The sequence below is a fragment of the Marmota marmota genome, unplaced genomic scaffold (assembly GCF_001458135.2).
Source record: "Marmota marmota marmota unplaced genomic scaffold, marMar, whole genome shotgun sequence".
Classification (NCBI taxonomy): Eukaryota; Metazoa; Chordata; class Mammalia; order Rodentia; family Sciuridae; genus Marmota; species Marmota marmota.
The window spans coordinates 4,497,155-4,517,466 of NW_025999862.1; the positions used below are offsets into that span (position 1 = coordinate 4,497,155).

At 37.6% G+C, this 20,312-nt stretch overlaps 1 protein-coding gene and 1 non-coding gene across 3 annotated transcripts in view; both read left to right on the forward strand.

Annotated features, from left to right (window-relative positions):
* The window catches only part of Pbld (phenazine biosynthesis like protein domain containing), a 56,022-nt gene that overhangs the window by 3,132 nt on the left and 32,578 nt on the right, over nt 1-20,312 (forward strand). The window contains exon 2 of one of the 2 annotated variants that reach the window (XM_048810041.1): nt 13,181-13,266. The exons of the other annotated variant lie outside the window; for it this stretch is intronic. The gene's annotated coding sequence lies outside the window, so the exon portion shown is untranslated. The remainder of the gene's footprint in view (nt 1-13,180; nt 13,267-20,312) is intronic. 2 annotated transcript variants of the gene reach the window in all.
* Nucleotides 19,413-19,485, forward strand: Trnam-cau. Its single transcript has one exon. It is a non-coding gene; the product is annotated as a tRNA-Met (tRNA).

Below are 20,312 nucleotides of genomic sequence, written 5' to 3' on the forward strand. Positions count from 1 at the left end.
GACCAGGCCTGGAGTATGTTCTCCCTTTTAAAAAATAATTGCTGTCTAGCTCCCACACTAAAGACGGAGTTCTTCCCTTGGGTTCAAGTTACATTGCTACTTTATTCTTTCCATCTTTCAACCTGACTTGGTAGGTGGAATTCTGTAAACCCTTTCACTCCTTGCCTGAATTCAAATAATCTATTTACTGCCTGAATGAATTTGGCATTCTTTCCACATACCTTGTGTGGTCATGGCTGACAGTCCTAAAATTATTCTAATGACATGAATGACTTTTCACCACCAAATGGTAATGTTTCCTTTGGGGTATTTTGGCCATATTTTCTTTGTATTGGGCACTCTGCCAGTGTTAAGATTAGGAAGGGCTTGGAGTTGGTTCATATATTCTTTTTTGTATTTTTTTTATTATTATAGCAAGTAGGAAGTTTTTAGCTAAAAATACCTTAAATAGGGATAAATGTAAATCATATTTGGCTTCTTGTTTTACTGTTTTTCTCAAAGAAAAATAAATGTCTATCAACTAGTTCCATTTGCAAGTCGAATCCTATAAATAAGGCTTGGGGAGACTGGCTTACTGCTTCTCTCTGATCCCTATAGAATTGTTTCTAGATCCATCTCTGAGGAACTGTTTCCATAGAGATGGTTAGACCTAAGGGCTCCCAGCTGCTTAGAGGATTTTTTTCTTCTTTGTCTTCCTTTCAGTCTTTCGGTGCTTTCCTATTAACATAGAGATCAGAGGGACTCTGAAGAGGCCATAATGAAAGAAAAGATGAAAAAGGAGAAGGAAATAGAAGTACCCACACCTCCCAGAGGAAAACAAGACAGGGAACACGTAATCATGTGTTACACCATCAGGATGAAGCAGAGAGGAAAATTCCATGCAGAACCCAAGTGAAAAAGAAAGAGAAATTGAAGGAGATGGCACTCTTCTGGGGAGAAGTCTCATTAGTTAAAAAAACTGGTTTACAATAATTGTCTGTATACGGAGTTGGAATTGTGGCTCCGTGGTAGAGTGCTTGCCTCGCCTGTGTGAGGCACTGGATTGGATTCTCAGCACTACATACATACATACATACATACATACATACATAAATCAAAGGTATTGTGTCCATCTACAACTAAAAAAATATTTTTAAAAATTTTCCATATACTAATAGTGGCATTGTAAAGTACCATAAAAACAATTATGATAATTTCGTCTACATGAAAAACAAATTATCCAAAATCACATAAGACCCACAGAAACTTATTAGGACTATGTGTAATTAAGGTATTCAATGCTGTTTTTTTGTTTATTTTGTTTAGTACTAGGGGTTGAAACTGGGGCTCTCACTAAGCCACATTCCCAGCCCTTTTTTTTTTGAGACAGGGTCTTGCTTATTTGCTGAGCAACTTGCAATCCTCCTGCTTAAGACTCCCCATAACTGGGATTATAGGTGAGTGCCACTGCACCCTGCAAAGATATTTATTCAATGCCTTTTATACATTAAATCTGATTTACTAAGTCCCAAGTCTTTGTGCACCATTTATTCTTTGATTTATATCACGTATATCTAATATCTTTATTTTTATTTTTTAAATTTTTTTGTACTGGGGATTGAATCCAGGGTCACTTTACCACTGAGCCACATCCTCAGCCTTTTTTTTCTCCCTTTTTTAATTAATAATATTATTATTATTATTATTTAGTTGTTGATAGACCTTTATTTATTTATACGTGGTGCTGAGAATCGAACCCAGTGCCTCACAAGTACCAGGCAAGTGCGCTACCGCTGAGCCCCCGCCCTAGGCCTTATTATTATTATTATTTTTTAAAATATTTTTTGTAGTTGTAGATGGACAGTATACCTTTATTTTGTTTATTTTTATGGTGGTGCTGAGGATCGAATCCAGTGCCTCACACGTGCCAGGCAAGCACTCTGTCACTGAGCTACAACCCCAGCCCCTATTATTTATTGTTTTTAACATTTGCAATATGCATACTTGTTTACAAAATATACAAAGATTGGAAAATTCAACAATCAGCAAATAATGCAATTAAAAATTAATAAAAAACATAAACAGGTGTTTCACTGAAGAGGATAATCAAATGGCAAATAAGCATATGAAAAAATACCTAGTATTATTTGTTGTTAGAGAATTTCACATTAAAACCATAATGTGATACCTAAGAGATTGCCATGGTAAAACACACACACACACACACACACACACACACACACATACACACATGCATATATGTATAATTTTTTATTTACAAAATAAAAAGTGTTAACAAACAATAAAATAAATCTGTTGCTGTGTACCATATGATAAATGAGAGAATTAATAATTGCAACAAAAGTATTCCAACGATCTTTTCTCTGATCCTGACAGCAGGATTATTCAACCCATTTTCCAAACTATTACATCATCAAACCTATTATTTACCCAATTTCTCACTTGCTTTCAAGTCAAGTGTTGTTTTTTTTCAACAATATCAATAATTAATTTAATATAAATTATCTAGATATTGTAATTAAAAAGTATAAGTAATTAAAAGGTATAAGCAAACGATAACTATATGCTCTCTCTATATGTCACACTTTAAATATCAATACACCAATAAGTTAAAAACAAAAGAAGGGGAAAATAAGCATGAGAAATCTGAAGTAGAGCTATTAATATAAAATAAATTTCAAGAAAAAATATTTTCAGAGATATAGGAGAATATTTCATAACCATAATAGGGTAACTTCTTCAAGAAAGTATAATAATCCTAAATGTGTGCCTAATAACAAAACTCCAAAATACATGAAGAATAAATTAATAAAACTAGAAAAACAAATACAATCATATTTGGAGATTTTTAAGCCCCCTCACTTTACTGGAAGGAGTAATAATATAGAAGGCTTAACAACATTTTTAGCCACCTTGACCTATTATTTATTGAGAACTATACACAAAAATGACAAGTAGAAAATTAATAGGGATAGACTATATTCTGTCATAAAATGAACTTTTCAAGAAATTTTCAAAATTTGAAATTATGCAGACTGTGTTTCCTGCATGATTTATTAGAAATCAATCACTTTAAGATATATAGAACTCCAGCTTCACATCTCAACTACTTCAAAATTAAATATCACACTTATAAATATCTCATAAAGAAGAAAGCCCAAGAAAAGTAAATAAAAAGTGCTTTGAGGGCTGGGGCTGTGGCTCAGGTGGTAGCGCGCTCGCCTGTCATGCGTGCGGCCCGGGTTGGATCCTCAGCACCACATACAAACAAAGATGTTGTGTCCGCCGAGAACTAAAAAAATAAATAAATATTTAAAAAAAAAAAAAAGTGCTTTGAGGGGCTGGGGATGTGGCTCAAGCGGTAGCGCGCTCCCCTGGCATGCATGCGGCCCGGGTTCGATCCTCAGCACCACATACAAATAACGATGTTGTGTCCGCCAAAAACTGAAAAATAAATATTAAAAAAAAAATTCTCTCTCTCTCTCTCTCTCTCTCTCTCTCTCTCTCTTAAAAAAAAAAGTGCTTTGAACTAAGTGATAATAAAAGCTTAAAATATCAATTTCTGGAACAAATAGTGCTCATACACACTCATAACTTAAAGTATTTGTATCAAAAAGAAGCTAGATTAACAAGTTGTTTTCAGATTAGGTAGTAGGAAGGTAAAAAGAGTAGGAACAGAAATATGTAAAATAGAAAAGAAATAATACAGCTAGAAGTTGATAAAAATCTAACAAGTCTAATCAAGAAAAAATATCAATGGAAAGGAAGCTATTAAAACAACTCTACAGATGCTAAAAATGTATTAAGTTAGCATTACATTGTATAATTGCAATCATATAGCTTACATAACTTGGTCTATTTTAGAGGATAGAAACCCCTGCTTGTTTACACGATCCGTGTGAGTGATACGTTTTTTCCCATCCTTTCACTTTCAGTCTGTGGATGTCTTTGCCTATGAGGCAAGTTTCTTGGAAACAGTATATTGTTGGCTCTCGTTTTTTAATCTAATCTGCCAGTCTCTGTCTTTTGATGAGTTTAGGCTATTAATGTTCAAAGTCATTATTGAGATATGATTTGTATTCTGGGTCATTTTGGTTTATTTCTAGTTTTTAATGTGAATTGTTTCTCCTTTGATTGACTATTCCTTTAGTGTAATTTCTCCCTTCACTGGTTTTCACTTTTTTTTTTTTCATTTCATCTTCGTGGAATATTTTGTTGAATATTCTGGAAGTCCAGGCTTTCTGGTTGTGAATTCTTTTAATTTTTGTTTATCATAGAAGGTTTTTATTTCATCTTCAAATCTGAAGCTTAATTTTTCTGGATATAGGATTCTTGATTGGTGTCCATTTTCTTTCAGAACTTGGTATATGTTATTCCAGGACCTCCTAGCTTTGAGGATCTGGGTTGAAAAATCAGCTGAGATCCGAATTGGTTTCTCCCTATGTGTAATCTGATATTTTTCTCTCGCAAACTTTAAATTTTTATTCTTATTCTATATGCTAGGCATTTTTATTATAGTGTGCCTTGATATGGGGTCCTATAAGCTTCTTAGATTTTATTTTCCATTTTATTCTTTTTATTTCTTTCTTTCTTTCTTTCTTTTTTAAGTTGCTCAAACATTACAATGATCTTGACATATCATATATCATACATTTGATTCAAATGGGGCATGAATTCTTATTTTTCCCACGTGTACAGATTGCAGGATCACATTGGTTATACAGCCACGTTTATACTGCTATACTAGTGTCTGTTGTATTCTGCTGCCCTTCCTATCTCCTTCCTAACCCCCCTCCCCTCCCTTCCCCTCCCATCATCTTTCTCTACCCCATCTACTGTAACTCATTTCTCTCTCTCTCTTTTTTTCCCTTCCCCCTCACATCCTCTTATATGTAATTTTGTATAACCCTGAGGGTCTCCTTCCATCTTCCATGCAATTCCCCTTCTCCCTCCCATTCCCTCCCACCTCTCGTCCCTGTTTAATGGTAATCTTCTTCTTCTCATGCTCTTCCTCCCTGCTCTGTTTTGAGTCACCCCCCTTATATCAAAAAAGACATTCGGCATTTGTTTTTTAGGGATTGGCTAACTTCACTTAGCATAATCAGCTCTAATGCCATCCATTTCCCTGCAAATGCCATGATTTTATTATTTTTTAGTGCTGAGTAATATTCTATTGTGTATAAATGCCACATTATTTTTTATCCATTCATCTATTGAAGGGCATCTAGGTTGGTTCCACCGTCTAGCTATTGTGAATTGTGCTGCTATGAATATTGATGTAGCTGTATCCCTGTAGTATGCTTTTTTTAGGTCTTTTGGGAATAGTCCAAGAAGGGGTTCCATTTCATTCTTTAGCTTTGGCAAATTTTCTGATATTATTTCCTTGAAAAGATTGTGCATTTCTTTGATTTGTATCTCTGTGCCCTTATCTATCCCAATAAATCTTAAATTTGGTCTTTTCATGTTATCCCATAATTCTTGGAAGTTCTGTTCATGATTTCTTAACATTTTCTCTCCATGGTCAACTGTATTTTCAAAATTATATATTTTGTGTTCATTGCCTGAGGTGCTGTCTTGCAAGTAGTCTAGTCTCTTGATGATGCTTTCTATTATTGTTTCCTTCAAGGATTCTGTTTGTTTTTTCCCCAGAGTCTCTCTTTATTGAAGTGATTTTTTACTACCTGTATTTGATTTCTTACATCATCCTTTACTTTGCAGATCAATTTAACTATGTACATTTTAAACTCCTTCTCTGGCATTTCTTCCACTGTGGTATCTATTCTGTTATTGGAGTATCTTGGTTTGCTTGGGGTAATTTGTTCCCTTGCTTTTTCATGTTGTTTGTGTGTCTACCCATCAAACAGTATGGATCTGAAGCAGCAGATTTTTCTACCCTATGAACTTACAGTGTCCCTAAAGCTTTCCAGTTCCACACTGTTTAAGGGGAGACAAATAATAACAACAACTAATGCATACAATTTATAGTACTAAGCCAAATAGTTCCTACTATGATGTCCACAGTGTTAATTATCACAATAAACAGAAATGATATGATCAGTTATGCCTATAAAAAAATAGCACGTTTGCAAAAGGGTTAACATTTTCAAATGGTGGATGGGGAGAGAACAGAAGTGATATAGGATGTGATGATTATGAGGGAGGAGGTGTAGAAGACAGAAGTAAAAGATTACAGAAAAGTGAAAGAATGATAGGGATTGGCTATTAGAAGAAAAGAGAATCGAGAAAAACAGGAGAAAAAAATATACATAAAGCAAAAATTTAAATAAAAGGAATTTAAAATAAAAGACTATAAAACAAAACTAAAATATACTAATCAAATATCCTAGTTCACAAAAAAATAGTCCATGTAAAATAATTGGCTTCAAAAATGCTAGAGATGAGAAAAAAAAAGGAAACTATATACAATGTTCACGTACCAATTAAGGTCACAATTAAACAGTGAAAAAAAATTAAAAAAATCTTGATGAAAATTTATTTATTTATTTTTTAGAGAATTTTTTAATATTTATTTTTTAGTTTTTTTCGGCGGACACACATCTTTGTTTGTATGTGGTGCTGAGGATCGAACCTGGGGCGCACACATGCTAGGCAAGCGTGCTACTGCTTGAGCCACCTCCCCAGCCCTTGATGAAAATTAAAAAAAAAAAAATTTTTATTGAAGTTCAAAATATTCTCAGCTTCTCTTCTCAGAAGTTTCAGGTGGGGTCTTCTGGGGTGTGATGCTCCACCCTCTGGATTGCTGGAGTCAGAGAGGTGATCCTGCAGGCGGAATTCCTAGAAACAAGGTTTAGCTTTAGGTTGGCTCCAGGCTCTTTGCTGAATGCCATTCGGTCTGGAGTTTTAAAATCAGCACACCTCCAGCTCCCAGTACTTGCTTGTCCATGCTGGAGAACTTTACCCTAGGGCTTCCCTGGGTTCCACTTGTGTGGTGGGTGGAGCCCATTCTTAGTCCCCTATGTCACCTGCAGACCCCACGTTTCTTGGTCTTGGGTTCAGTCTCCAATTTCTCTGGCCCTGGCCCTTCTGAGTTGCTGGCCAGATGTGAGTTCCTGGCCAGATGGGTCTCTCCCAGCCAGTCTTGCAAGCAGTCGGGTTCAAGGGGGCGAGGTAGAGCTGAATGGGTTTCCTCGACCAGTTGTACCTTGTGTAAACATCTCTACATGTTTGATTTTCTTCTTGTCACTTAAGTACACTCTATGTCATACAGCATGTGTTTACTGGGCTTTTATTTTGGGCCAAAGTCAGGTTTTCCAGGAATCAATTGGCTTCCTCAGTTGAGGGCCCCAGTGCTGCTCCTGCAAATAGTTCCTTCATTTGTCCTCCATATGCTGCCTGGAGAGATAGTGGCTTCTTTTCCCACACTCGGATGTCCTGCAGGAAGTTCTTCAGGTTTGTTGGGCAATGTCCTTGGTCTCTAAATGCTCAGTACCCAGACTCAGGCCTTCCTGCCGCAGTCTGGCTGGGCACAAAATCACGAGCCACCACACAGCTTGTACATTCAAACAGCAACTCTTTATTCCCGAACTCACACCAGCCGTCTACAATCACGTTCTGGGGAAATCCACGTTCTCTGCCCAAATCCACCCCCACTTGGCTTCTGTCTCCCAAAAAATACTGTCTGAATCCCGTGAGAACTCAAGGGGAACTCAGGCAGCAGGATACGCCCTATTCCCAGCAGGAATAACCTTAAACCTGGAATGTCCTAAACCGGGAACACCCTAAACCCGGATCCGCCCTGGTCCTTGAGCAAGGTCACCTACATGCAATGTCACTGCAAAATGTCCTATTTCCACGAGTCCTTCCACTAAGCAACATGGGGTACGCTGGCAAGGAAATTGTCATACCTACTTGGCTAATGGCTCCTAGCACCTTCCAAAAGTGCAGGTTCCTTTAATTCCCTTATCTTCTACTATGCTCACAGAGGGACCTCTCTGGCTAGAGCTTCTGCCCTTCTGTGGCCTTCTCTGTGCCACTGGGGATTTCTTCTTTATTTTATTATGTACAACCTCCTATGTCCCCAATCTGCTTTGAATGTCCAGTTTTAGTTTCCAGTAAACTCCCTTCTCTCTTTTTTATGTTCACTTACTTTGTGGAGAAGCTGCCTGTTTTCTAAGTTTTATGCCCCGGAGCAGCCAGAAACTCGACCCTCTCTATTCTGCCATCTTGGATCTCCCTTTTTAAAATTTTTTGTTTTGAGATGGGGCCTCGCTAAGTTACTTAGGGCCCCCATAAGTTGCAGAGGCTGGCCTCGAACTTGCTATGGAATCATAGGCATGTGTCCCTAGGCCTGGCTGTACCTACTGTCTTTGGAAAGCACTGATCTCCTTTGGCATGATTTAACATTGTGTCTCAAGATAAGGATTAATTACAATTTTTCTTCCTGAGACTTTTTATTTCTCTGAGTCACCTATGTGTTCATTGTGGGACTATGGAAACCAAAAGGCCTCATTCAATTTTAATAATTATGATATTAAGTAAACAAGTAGAAACTCAAAAGGAAGAAAGAACCTAACACATTCTTTCTCTAATGTTTGAAAATAATTAAAAGTATCCAACATTCTTTCTAATCCCCTGGATTACTGTGAATGCCAAGGAAAACAAACACAGAAGACAGTTAAAGACTATAAATCAAATTTTGGTACTGCTTTTAATATGTCATAAGCACATTAATGACTTAGAAAATATAGCATAGATAATAGATTCTCCTACCATAGTTTAAAGCTTAATATAAAAATGCAGTTTTCATTATATATGTACCTATGCCTGTCAGTCTCAAACAGTGATGGTCACACTGGTAGCAGAGGCATTTTAAAGTGATTCATTTCCAAGTCTAGTCTAGAAAAGTTATTATTTTGTGGACCAAGAAACTAAAGAATAATTGTGAATAATTGGAGAAAATGTTCTAAGTTTACGAAAAAATAAATAAATAAAATTTAGAATTGCCCTCATCATCAAGGAGACTGGCCTAGGTCCCAATCCTAGTTCTGGCATTTACATACCAGCTCCCAGTTAGTTGATTCTGTAGCAGTTAACTTTTTTGAACCTCAGTTTCTTAATTTCTAAAATGGGTTGTTAGGTTATTATACAGGGTAGTGAATAGAAGTTAAAATATTAATAACCCTAGTCCTATGCTGTTACTTGTAGTTGTTATGGCACTGTTAATAAATTTGGTTCTCTCTCTCTCTCTCTTTTTTTTTTTTTTTTTTGGTACTAGGGATTGAACTCAGGGCACTCAATCACTGAGCCACATTCCTCAGCCCCATTTTGTATTTTATTTAGAGTCAGGGTCTCACCGAGTTGCTTAGACCCTCGCTGTTGCTGAGGCTGGCTTTGAACCTGTGATTCTCCTGTCTCAGCCTCCTAAACTGCTGGGATTACAGATGTGTGGCACTACACTGGCCTATCCCTTTTTATTTTTTATTTTGAGCTAGGGTTTTTCTAAGTTGCTGAGGCTGGCCTTGAACTTGCCATCCTCTTGCCTCAGCCTCCCAAATTGCTGGGATTACAGGCGTGTGCCACTGAGTCTATCTCTTTTTTTTTTTTTTTTTTTTTTTTTTTTAAATATTTTTAATATTTATTTTTTAGTTTTTTTTGGCGGACACAACATCTTTGTTTGTATGTGGTGCTGAGGATCGAACCCGGGCCGTACGCATGCCAGGCGAGCGCGCTACTGCTTGAGCCACATCCCCAGCCCCTGAGTCTATCTCTTTAGTTCATTAAAAAAAATAATTTTGAGGGGCTGTGGCTGTGACTCAGTGGTAGAGCTCTTGCCTAGCATGTGTGAGGCACTGAGTTTGATCCTCAGCACCACATACAAATAAATAAAATAAAGATATTATGTCCATCTACAACTAAGAAAAATATTTAAAAAATAATAGTAATAATTTTAGAAATTTTACAATAGTGGTGACACATGCTTTTAATCCCAGCAATTCTGGAAGTCTGAAACAAGAAAATCACAAGTTCCAGAGCAGCCTGGGCAATTTAGCAAGACCCTGTCTCAAAATTTAAAAAAGAGGTAGGGATGTAAAGCACCCTTGGGTTCAATCCCAGGACCAAAATAAGAAGAAAAGAAAATCACAATAGTAATCGATTTACCAAAAACTGTCCTCAAAAAATGTGCAGAAAATTCCTATATACATTTTTACTCAGTTTCCTCTGTTGTTAACATCTTTCATCATTTATGTTACATATGTGACATCTAATGAACTAATATTGGTCTATTGGAGAATGTTCCATGTGCACTTGAGGAGAATGTGTTGTCTACTGTTTTGGTCAGCTTTTTTTTTGCTGCTGTGACTAAATGGCCTGAGCAGCACAACTGTAGAGAGGAGGAAAAGTTTATTAGAGGGCTTACAGTTTCAGATATCTGATTCCACATAAGGCTGGTTCTATTCGGTTCCTCAGGGTTCAAGGTGAGGCTAAACATCATGGCAGGAGAGTGTGGCAGAAGGAAGCAGTTCACATCATCAAAAAGCAGAGATGTTGTGGGGACAGATGAGGCAAGACACTGAAGACAGCAGGAAACAGTTTTATTTGGCTGCAGCCAGGTTCAGAGGGCACAGCTTTTGCTGTAATCAATCAAACCCCTGAACCCCGAGTTAAGGCAATTTCAGAATTTTATACCCAGAATGTAAGGGGAGGGGCTTAGAAGTTCACAGTCTGCAGAAGTTCACATAAAAGCAGTTTTTTTTTTTTTTTCACTGTTCTGGGGAAGTTAACCCTCCAAGGACAGTGCCTGAGAAGGGGAGAGCTTCTTCTCTTTCTTTCCTCCCCCTGCCAGCTGTTACCAAGAAGCCCAATTGGTGAAGCCTTGGCTCAAGGCCAGAGGCCTTGTTTACACATTTCTTCAAACTACTAAACTGGATACATGTTTGTGAAAAACTAGTAAGGGGGTTTCCAACACCTGGGGTGCTGATTTCTTCCTGGCCAGTGGCCAAGTAAAACAGGGCAACATGAAAATAGGAAGTTTATCTACATTGAACTCTTTTGTAGAGACTCTTTTGCTGACAGTCCTAAAATCAGCCATGGTGAAGATTTCTGGAGAAGCCCAGTTAAGACTTTTCTGTGGAGAAAGGGGTTGCCACTACAGAGAGAGGAGGGCTGGGGCTGTAGCTCAGTGGTAGAGCACCTACCTTGCATGTGTGAGGCACTAGGTTGGATCCTCAGCACCACATAAAAATAAATAAATAAAGATATCGTGTCCGTCTACAACTAAAAGAAGAAGAAGGGGAGGAGGAGAGGTCTCTATTTGCCATATATATATATATATCCCAAAGCCATACCCCAATTCCCACCTCTTCCAGCCACACCCTACCACTTCAGTTACCACTCAGTTAATCCCTATCAGGGGATTAATTCACTGATTGGATTAAGACTTTCACAACCCAATAACTTCTCCTCTGAACCTTTTGCATTACATATGAGCTTTTGAGGGATACCTCACATCCAAACCATACTATCTACTGTTGTGGAGCATTCTACAAATGTTATTTTCTTTCTTTTTTTTTTTTTTTTTGGTGGTGGGAATTGAACCCAGGTACATGCTACGTACATGTTCTACCACAAAGTATATTACGTCCCACGTGTCTCTACAAATATCTTTTAGGCCTAGAGGGCCTAATACTATAAAGTATTACTGAAGTCTTCTTTTTTCTTATTGATCTGTGTAGTTTTATCCGCTATTGAAAGTGGGCCTAGAAATCTCCAACTGTCATTGTTGAATTGTCTATTTCTTCCTTCAATTTGATGAGTTTTGCTTCATGTATTTTGGGGCTTTGTCAAGTGCATATATGTTTATAATTATCCTATCTTCAGTTAATCCCTGTATTATTATAAAATGTTCTTCTTTGTTTCTATTCACAACTTTTATATTGACATCTATTTTGTCTGATATTAGTAAAGCCACTCTGGCTCCTCCACTCCCTCAGTATGAGGAAACACACATATACACACATACACACACGCACACACACACACTGGGGTTTGAACCTATGGCTTGTGCATGCTAGGCAGGCATTCTACTAGAGTTACTTCCCCAGCACTTTTTTTTTGGAAAAAGAGAGAGAGAGGTGTTTTTTTTTCATATTTATTTTTTAGTTTTCAGCAGACACAACATCTTTGTTTGTATGTGGTGCTGAGGATCGAACCCAGGCCGCACGCTTGCCAGGCAAGTGCGCTACCACTTGAGCCACATCTCCAGCCCAAACACTTTTTAATTTTATCTTAAGATATAGTCTTGCTGAGTTGCCCAGGTTGGCCTACAATTGAGATCCTCCTGCCTCAGACTCTGGAGTAGTTAGAATCACGGGTGTGAGCTACCACCCCTGGCTCCAGTATGAGTCTTTTAATGCAGACTGATGTTGAAGATGTCTGAGAGATTTCCTAGTCCCATTACAGTTGCTAGCGTTCTCTTCAGTTTGTACCTCATCAGGCTTATTAGCAAGAAGCACATTCTGCCATACATTAAACTCCTTAGGCTCACTTCTGCATCGTTTCTGTTTTATTATTATTATTATTATTTTTTTTTTAATGTGATGCTGGGGATTGAACCCAGGGCTTTGTGCATGCAAGGCAGCACTCTACTACCTGAGCTATATCCCCAGCCCCTCTGTATGGTTTCTATTATTTATAGCCAGATTAAAATATGGTTTAATGTCCAAAGAAATGTTTTTCCTGATTCAACCCTCCTCGGTTGATGGTTGATGTGGTGTTTTTGTTGGTGACTACAACTCGCCACAAATGTTTGTCTTGGTTTTCCTTGCTGATCTCAATCAGATCATCTACTTTCCAAATATCTGGGAGGTTTCAGTTTGGAAATTCTTCTGTCACCCAAGGCTCTGCTTCTTGTTCCAACTTGAAGGGTTTGGAAATGAAATGCCCAAGAATGTATTCATTTTCTTAACTCTTTGGCACAGAGGACTCTGGAATCATAGCTCAGTGATACAGAATTCAACTCCAGAGCCTATGGAGAACCTTAGGGAGAGTCACAGGGTCAGGAATTTCTGGGCAGAAGATGGCAGAGTGGGCCTGGCTTTCTTTGATTATTCCTTGCAAGTTTTGTTTTCAACCTATTTGTGCTTTTGAATCTAAAGTTTCTTAGAGAAAGAATTTGGTTATTTTTTTTCTATTTTTTGTTTTGTTTTGTTTTGTTTTACAGTAAATCTCCAGCCCATTTAAGTTACCCAGACTGACCTTGAACTTGCCATTCTCCTGCATCAGCCTCCTGAGTCACTGGTTTTACTGATAAGTGCCACCACACCTGGCTGGTTAGATCATTTAAAAAAATCTATTCTGCTTCACTGGGGATATAGCTTAGTGGTAGACTGCTTGCTTAGCCTGCAGGAAGACTTGAGTTCAATCCCCCCTGCCCCCCCCCAAAAAACCATTCTGCTGATCTCTGCCCTTTAATTGGAGAGTTGATCCATTAATCACTTGTATGACAGGGTTTATATCTACCTTTGTAATATTTCTTTTCTATATATCTTTTTGATTTGTTTTTTGAGATGGGGTATTCTTATGTTGCCCAGGCTGACCTCAAGTGTACCATCCTCCTGTCTAAGCCTCCCAAATAACTAGGATTATAGGCTTGTGCCATACAACTCACTTCTATATATCTTATGTCTTTATGGTTAATTGTTCTATTTTTCAATTTCTTTAATTCGTTCATTTTTGGTTGTGCTGCAGATCAAACTCAGGAACTTGTTCATGTTAGCAGGTACCATACTGAAAGCAAGGGACAACTTCTAAATGAACCCTGTATCTTCACTTGCTTTTAGCTATTTGTGTTTAGTTGATCTTAAAAATTACTAATTTGGGCCAGGCATAGTGACACAGGCCTGTAATCCCAGGGACTTGGGAGGCTGAGGCAGGAGGATCACGAGTTTGAGGCCCTAAGCAACTTAGTGAGACCCTATCTCAAAAATAAAAATGGCTAAGGTTGTGGCTCAGTGGTAAAGTTCCCTTGGGTTCAATCTCCAGTACCAAAAAAACAAACAAACAAACAACAACAACAAAACCCCCTAATTTTGAAGGTCACACAGCTGAGCAATATTTTGTTAATCTTCCATTATCTTTGCTATAGATAAAACACCTCTGATATGTGGATCATAATGCTAATGGTTGCCAAGGTTACTTTTCTAGGACTTGAAGGCCACTTTTGTTGAAACCACTGACTCTTCACTTGGGCCTGTGCAGGTGTTTAGTAGGTGAGCTTTTGATGTCAGATGGCCAAAAGCTTCATCCACAGATCATGTTAAAGCTGTCATTTTCTGGACATGTGATCCTGTGAAAAGCCATGAAGTTTCCTTACAAATGTGCAGATCACTGATTACTTCACCTCCAATCATCTTTACCTATACCTTAAATCAGCCTGTTTCTTTATTTCATAAATATGTCTAAATCCCATCTTCAGAGAGGTGGGTTTGAGTCTTGAGTCTCCCTTTCCATATTCAGCTGCTTTATGAATTCTTTCTCTTTTGCAAAACTCAGTGATTGGCATACTGTGCAGCTGGCAAATAGGCTTGGTTTGGTAACATTATTACTGAACTACCTCCTTAGCTCCTACTTCCTTTTCGTTCTTTCTTTTCCTTTTTGGTACCAGGGATTGAACTCAGGGGTATTTGACTACTACTGAGCCACATGCCTAGCCCTATTTTGTGTTTTATTTAAAGACAGGGTCTCTCTGAGTTGCTTAGCACCTTGTTTTTGCTAAGGCTGGTTTTGAACAGCTGATCTCCTGTCAGCCTCTAGAGTTGCTGGGATTATAGGCATGCGCCACCACGTCTGGCCCTAGGAAACTCTTAATTTATCCTTTGCTTTAAAAGTTTTTCTGGAGATTCCTGGCACAGTGGTGCTTACCTGTAATCCCTGCAGTTTGGAGCCTGAGGCAGGAGCATCACAAGTTCAAAGCCAGCCTCAGCAAAAGCGAGGCACTAAGCAATCAGTGAGACCCTGTCTCTAAAGAAAATACAAAATAGGGCTGGGGAATGTAGCTCAGTGGTTGAGTGCCCCTGAGTTCAATCCCTGGTATCCCGCTTCTTCCCCTCAAAAAGTTTTTGCTGGATATGATTCCTTGGTTGACAATCTTTTGTTCCTTTGCTTGTTTTTCAGTCTATATTCTTTCTCATCATATATCATTTTACTCTATTCTGGCATTAAGAGAAATCAGCTTTTAATCTTTTTATGGATCAGTCTTCCATGACAAATCATTTCTCTCTTGCTTTTTTTTTTAATCTTTATTTATTTATTTTTATGTGGTGCTGAGGATCAAACCCAGTACCTCACATGTGTGAGGCAAATGCTCTACCATTGAGCCACAAACCCAGCCCTCTCTTGCTGTTTTCATGTCACTCTTTTTTTGTCATTTTCATTGTTATTTACAGTTTGATCATGATGTGTCTAGGGTATAGATTGCTTTGAGTTTATGCTACTTGGGATATGCCTCTTGGCTGTGGAGATTATTATTTTACATCAAATTTGGGAAGCTTTTGGCCATTATTTCTTCAAGTACTTTCTCTCCAGTCTTCTGGGACTCTCATTGTACATATTATGGGGTACTTGATGTTGCCTCAGATCTCAGGCTCTATTCCTTCTCCTCCTCCTCCTCCTCCTCCTCCACCTCCTCCTCGTTTCTCAGACTGGATAATCTCAATTGCTGTATATTCATATTCACTAGCTTTTTCTTTTGTCTGCTTAAATCTTCTGTTGTGCCCTTCTGGTTAATTTTCCATTTCAGTTACTATACTTTTCACTTTCTAAAATTTCTACTTGGTTCTTTTAATAATAATAATATCTCTTTTTATTGATATTCTCTACTTGGTTAGGCCTGATTCTCATAATTTTCTTTTCTCATACTTTTTTTTTTAGTTCTTCAGACATATAATTTCCTTCTGTTTCTTGGAACATATTTAAAATAGTAGATTTCATGTTTTTGTCTAATAATTCCAACATTTGGGCTCCTAGAGGGACAATTTCTATTGATTGCTCTTTTCCCTTTACATGTCATATTTTCTCATTGCTTTGCATGTTTCATTATTCATTGTTGAAATATACATAATGAAAATATACATAATGTTGCATCTCTAGATATCAGATTCTCCCTTTCCCATTATTTGTTGTTATTGTCATTTATCTAGTGACTTTCTCTGAAGTCTGTGTTCTTTGGTGAATGTCTCTAGTTTGAGTGTCTGAAGTCTCTAGTTTGTTAGCTTGGCATTAGCTAATAATTAGACAGATATTTTGTTAAATTCCAAGAACCAATATGTCTCCCAGTGTTTGCTGAAGGGTTCAGTGTGTGTGTTTTGGGTCACACCTTCAATACTCAGTCAGAGGTGACAACTTTGCTTTAGCTTTCACTTTCTGCTTGTACCAAATCTTTAGGTCAGCCAGATGTTAAAGTGTAGGGTATCTCAGGTCTTTATGTACATAATTTTAGGATATATTCAGAGTCCTTTTCATGTGTTTTGCCTTCTAAATTCCCAGGAATATGTCAGAACTTTTCTTTTTCTTTTCTCTTTTCTCTCCCTCTCACTTTCAGAGACCAAGACCTCATATGTGCTAGGCAAGTGTTCTACCACTGAGCTCATCTGCAGCCATGTCAGAGCTTTTTTTTAAAAAAATTAATTAATTAGTTATTTTTAATTAGGTATATATTATAGCAAAATTCATTTTGGTTCTTTGTACACAATTGCAGCACAACTTTTCATTTCTCTGGTTGTACAAGATGTAGCGTCACGCCATATGTGCAGTCCTACCTAGAATAATGATGTCCATCTCATTCCGCTATCTTTCCTGACCCCATCCCCCCACCAGAGCTTTTAAAAAAATTTTTTTTTAGTTGTCAATGGACACTTTATTTATATGCAGTGCTGAGAATTGAACCCAGTGCCTCATATGTCAGGCAAGTATGCTACCGCTGAGCCACACCCCCAGCCCGTGTCAAAGCTTTTTAAAACCCCTTTTTAAAACCCCTTCTGGATATCACATTCCCCTGCTATTCATTAGGCCTGTAGTTTGTCCCAGTTGTTATCCACTGACTGAGGCTGACATGATGTTATTAAAGAATTGTTGCTGATTGTTTTTTACAAATAACCCTGGAAAAAAGGCTTTTTGTACCAGGTGAACTCTGAATCAGGTCAATAAAGACAAGGGTTGTTATTGGGCTCTACCAAGGAGATCTCAGGTAAAATAATGATAATTATTTATGAATGGGGCTTTCAAGAAACTTCAACCATATCTTTTCTTTTGCAATTGGTTGTTGGGCAATTCCAGGATGGTAGTTTCCAAGGTGACCCATGAAGCTGGAGAGAGAGGATGAGATAGGGCAACTTAAAATGCCGCAGAGCTCACTGATCTTATTGAGAGTCATGCTTCCCCTGCCCCTCAAGTGCTGGAGATCAAATCCACAGCCTTCCCCATGTTAGCTAGGCAAGTTCTCAACCACTGAGCTATACCCCAGCCCACACATTTTATGAATAATCATTTTCCTTAAATATATTAACATTATGAACTACATTAATGGATATTCTAATATTGAACACTATTGCATTCCTGGAATAAACCTTAAGGAACTTTGTTTTAAGAAGGGAATGGGGGAAAAGTTTACGATAAAAAGGGAAAAAAATAAAAAGAATCTAGGACTGGGAAAGTAGCTCAGTGGTAGAGCACTTGCCTAGGATGTGCAAGGTCCTTGTTCAATCCCTAGCACCACAAGAACAAACAAACAAAAACTAAACTAATGGCAAATTTCAGTTACTTCATTTTTGTTCAGGGCTAGCTTTGGGTTCAGGAGGTGCAAAATCAGCTACTTTTATAATTCTCCTTTTTTGAGCTTCCCCCCCCCCCACCAAATTGGCCATATCTGAAATCATACCAAAATGACTATGAAAAATTATGTGAATGTTGAAAAGAATGAGTTGTGTACTCTTAAGGAATAAGGAATATAACTTTGTGTAATAACATGGAATGTGCCTACCGTATATTGTTGTTATACATATATAACAATATATGGTAGGCACATTCCATGTTATTACACATCGTTACATTCCTTATATACTAAGTTGTTATACATATATATCTTCTTCCACACACACATTAGTAGCTAAATGAATCTAATTTTAAAATTAATTTTATTCCAAATTTTGAGTTAAAACATATTTTACTTAAAATTTATAATTCTTTTTTATTTACTTTGTTTTTACCAACTGAAAGAAAAGCAGATAGTATTTATGTATGCTATGAATGCTAATACTCTTTTATTAAATATTTACAATTTCAAAGAAGGAAATTGGTGTTCATTAATTAAGGAAACACTAAGCTGGGTGTGGTGGTACAGCCTGTAATCTCAGCAACCTAGGAGGCTGAGGCAGGAGGATCACAGGTTCAGCAACTTAGTAAGCCCCTGTCTCAAATTAATGAAAAATAAAAAGTTCTGGGGATGTAGCTCAGTGATCAAGTTCCCCTGAGTTCAATCTCATGTATCATAAAACAAAAAACAAAAATGTGAAAACCAAGTAGATTCTTATATGCTAACAGCTACAGAATAAACAGGAGTCAACTTTCTGTTATCTGTACTCAAAGGACGCCTTGAACAAACTAAGGCTATTAGAAAAGGACAAATAAGCGTCAGAGTTCCCAGGTACACCCATGGGAAGGTTTAATGACTAAGCTATTTGGACAAGATGAGTTTATGATTTCCCTACATTTACATGGTAAATGAAACCAAAATTAGAATAGAAGGAAGCATCTACAGTGTTTTCAAAAACAAACCACATGGCCCAGTGCAATTGGACATACCCATGATCTCAGCTCTCAGGAGAATGGTTAAATTGAGGTTAGCATGGGCAGCTTAATGTTACCCTGTCTCAAAATAAAAAATAAAATAAAAGGGCTGGGCATGTAGCTCAGAGGTAGACTGTTCCACACAGACTCTCCTGGGGAAGGTAAGGCAGGGAATTGTCAAAGGGAACTTAAACTTTTTATACTATTTTACTGTTTATGAAGGAGGTTATATTCATATACTAAAGTGGTGATTAAGGGCTGGGGTTGTGGCTCAGTGGTGAAGCGCTTGCCTAGCACATGTGGGGCCCTGGGTTGGATTCTCAGCACCACATAAAGGTAAATAAACAAAATAAAGGTATTGTGTCCAACTAAAAATAAATAAATATTAAAAAAATAAAGTGGCGATTAATAACCAACTTATAAAAACAGAGTTTAAATGAAGAGATGAGAGGGGCTAGTATTGTGGTTCAGTGGTAGAGCACTAGTCTCACATGTGTGAAGATGTGTGTCAATCCTCAGCACCACATAAAGATAAATAAATAAAATAAAGGTATTGTGTACATCTACAACTTAAAAAAATTAATAAAAAAGATGAGAATGTTTGAGGGGCTGGGGATGTAGCTCAGTTGGTAGAATGCCTGCCTCATATGTACAAGGTCCTGGGTTCAATCCCCAGCACCCCCAACTCCGCAAAAAAAAAACAACAACAAACAAACAAAAAAAAACATTGAGAATGTTTGAGAAGTCATGAATAGATTTATGAGCTTGTACTGTCAGGAATAATAAAGCATATTTGTTCAACATTATTAAGGGACATAGAAAACCACTATAGGTGTCCAAATGGAATGTGAGTGAAACTAAAGAAAAATCATTTAAATTATTTGGATCATTTTAAAATCCATTGAGAGAGCTCTGCCTGACAGCTGTGCCTCAGAAATAGCCATTAGTTTGACCAGTATGCCCAAATTTGTGCAAACTCACTCACTTGTTGGGCAAAGAAAGCAAGTGAATTAAACTTTACTGCCTCAATGGTATAGTGGTATAGTGGTAGAGTGCTTGCTTAGCATGGTTGAGGCACTAGTTTCAATCCTCAGCACCACATAAAAAACAAATTTTAAAAAAAGTTAAATTCTTTAAAATTCTTTTTCTCTCTCAGTAACTTAGGGGGAGGGTAAGGCTGACTTTTCTTTACAGATATGAAATTAAAAATTTATTATTGGGGGAGGGGAGAGAGAAAGAAAGAAATTGAGGTTCTCAGAAATAAATTCCAGCATAGATGCCCAGGGAAGACCAGTGTGGTTCTTTCATGAGCCTCTTTCCTGTCCCCAGGAGCACAGCATTGGAGCCTGACACACAGTAGCTCTTGAACTGAACTTTGGATTTCTGAACCTGCAAAGATGAAGAGCAAATTATTAACATTGGCTCCAGCAGGTCTTTGTACCCTTATCATCATTCCTTCGTATCCTTTCTCCCCTCTATTTTTGTATCCCACTGATTGTCCTATGAATAGG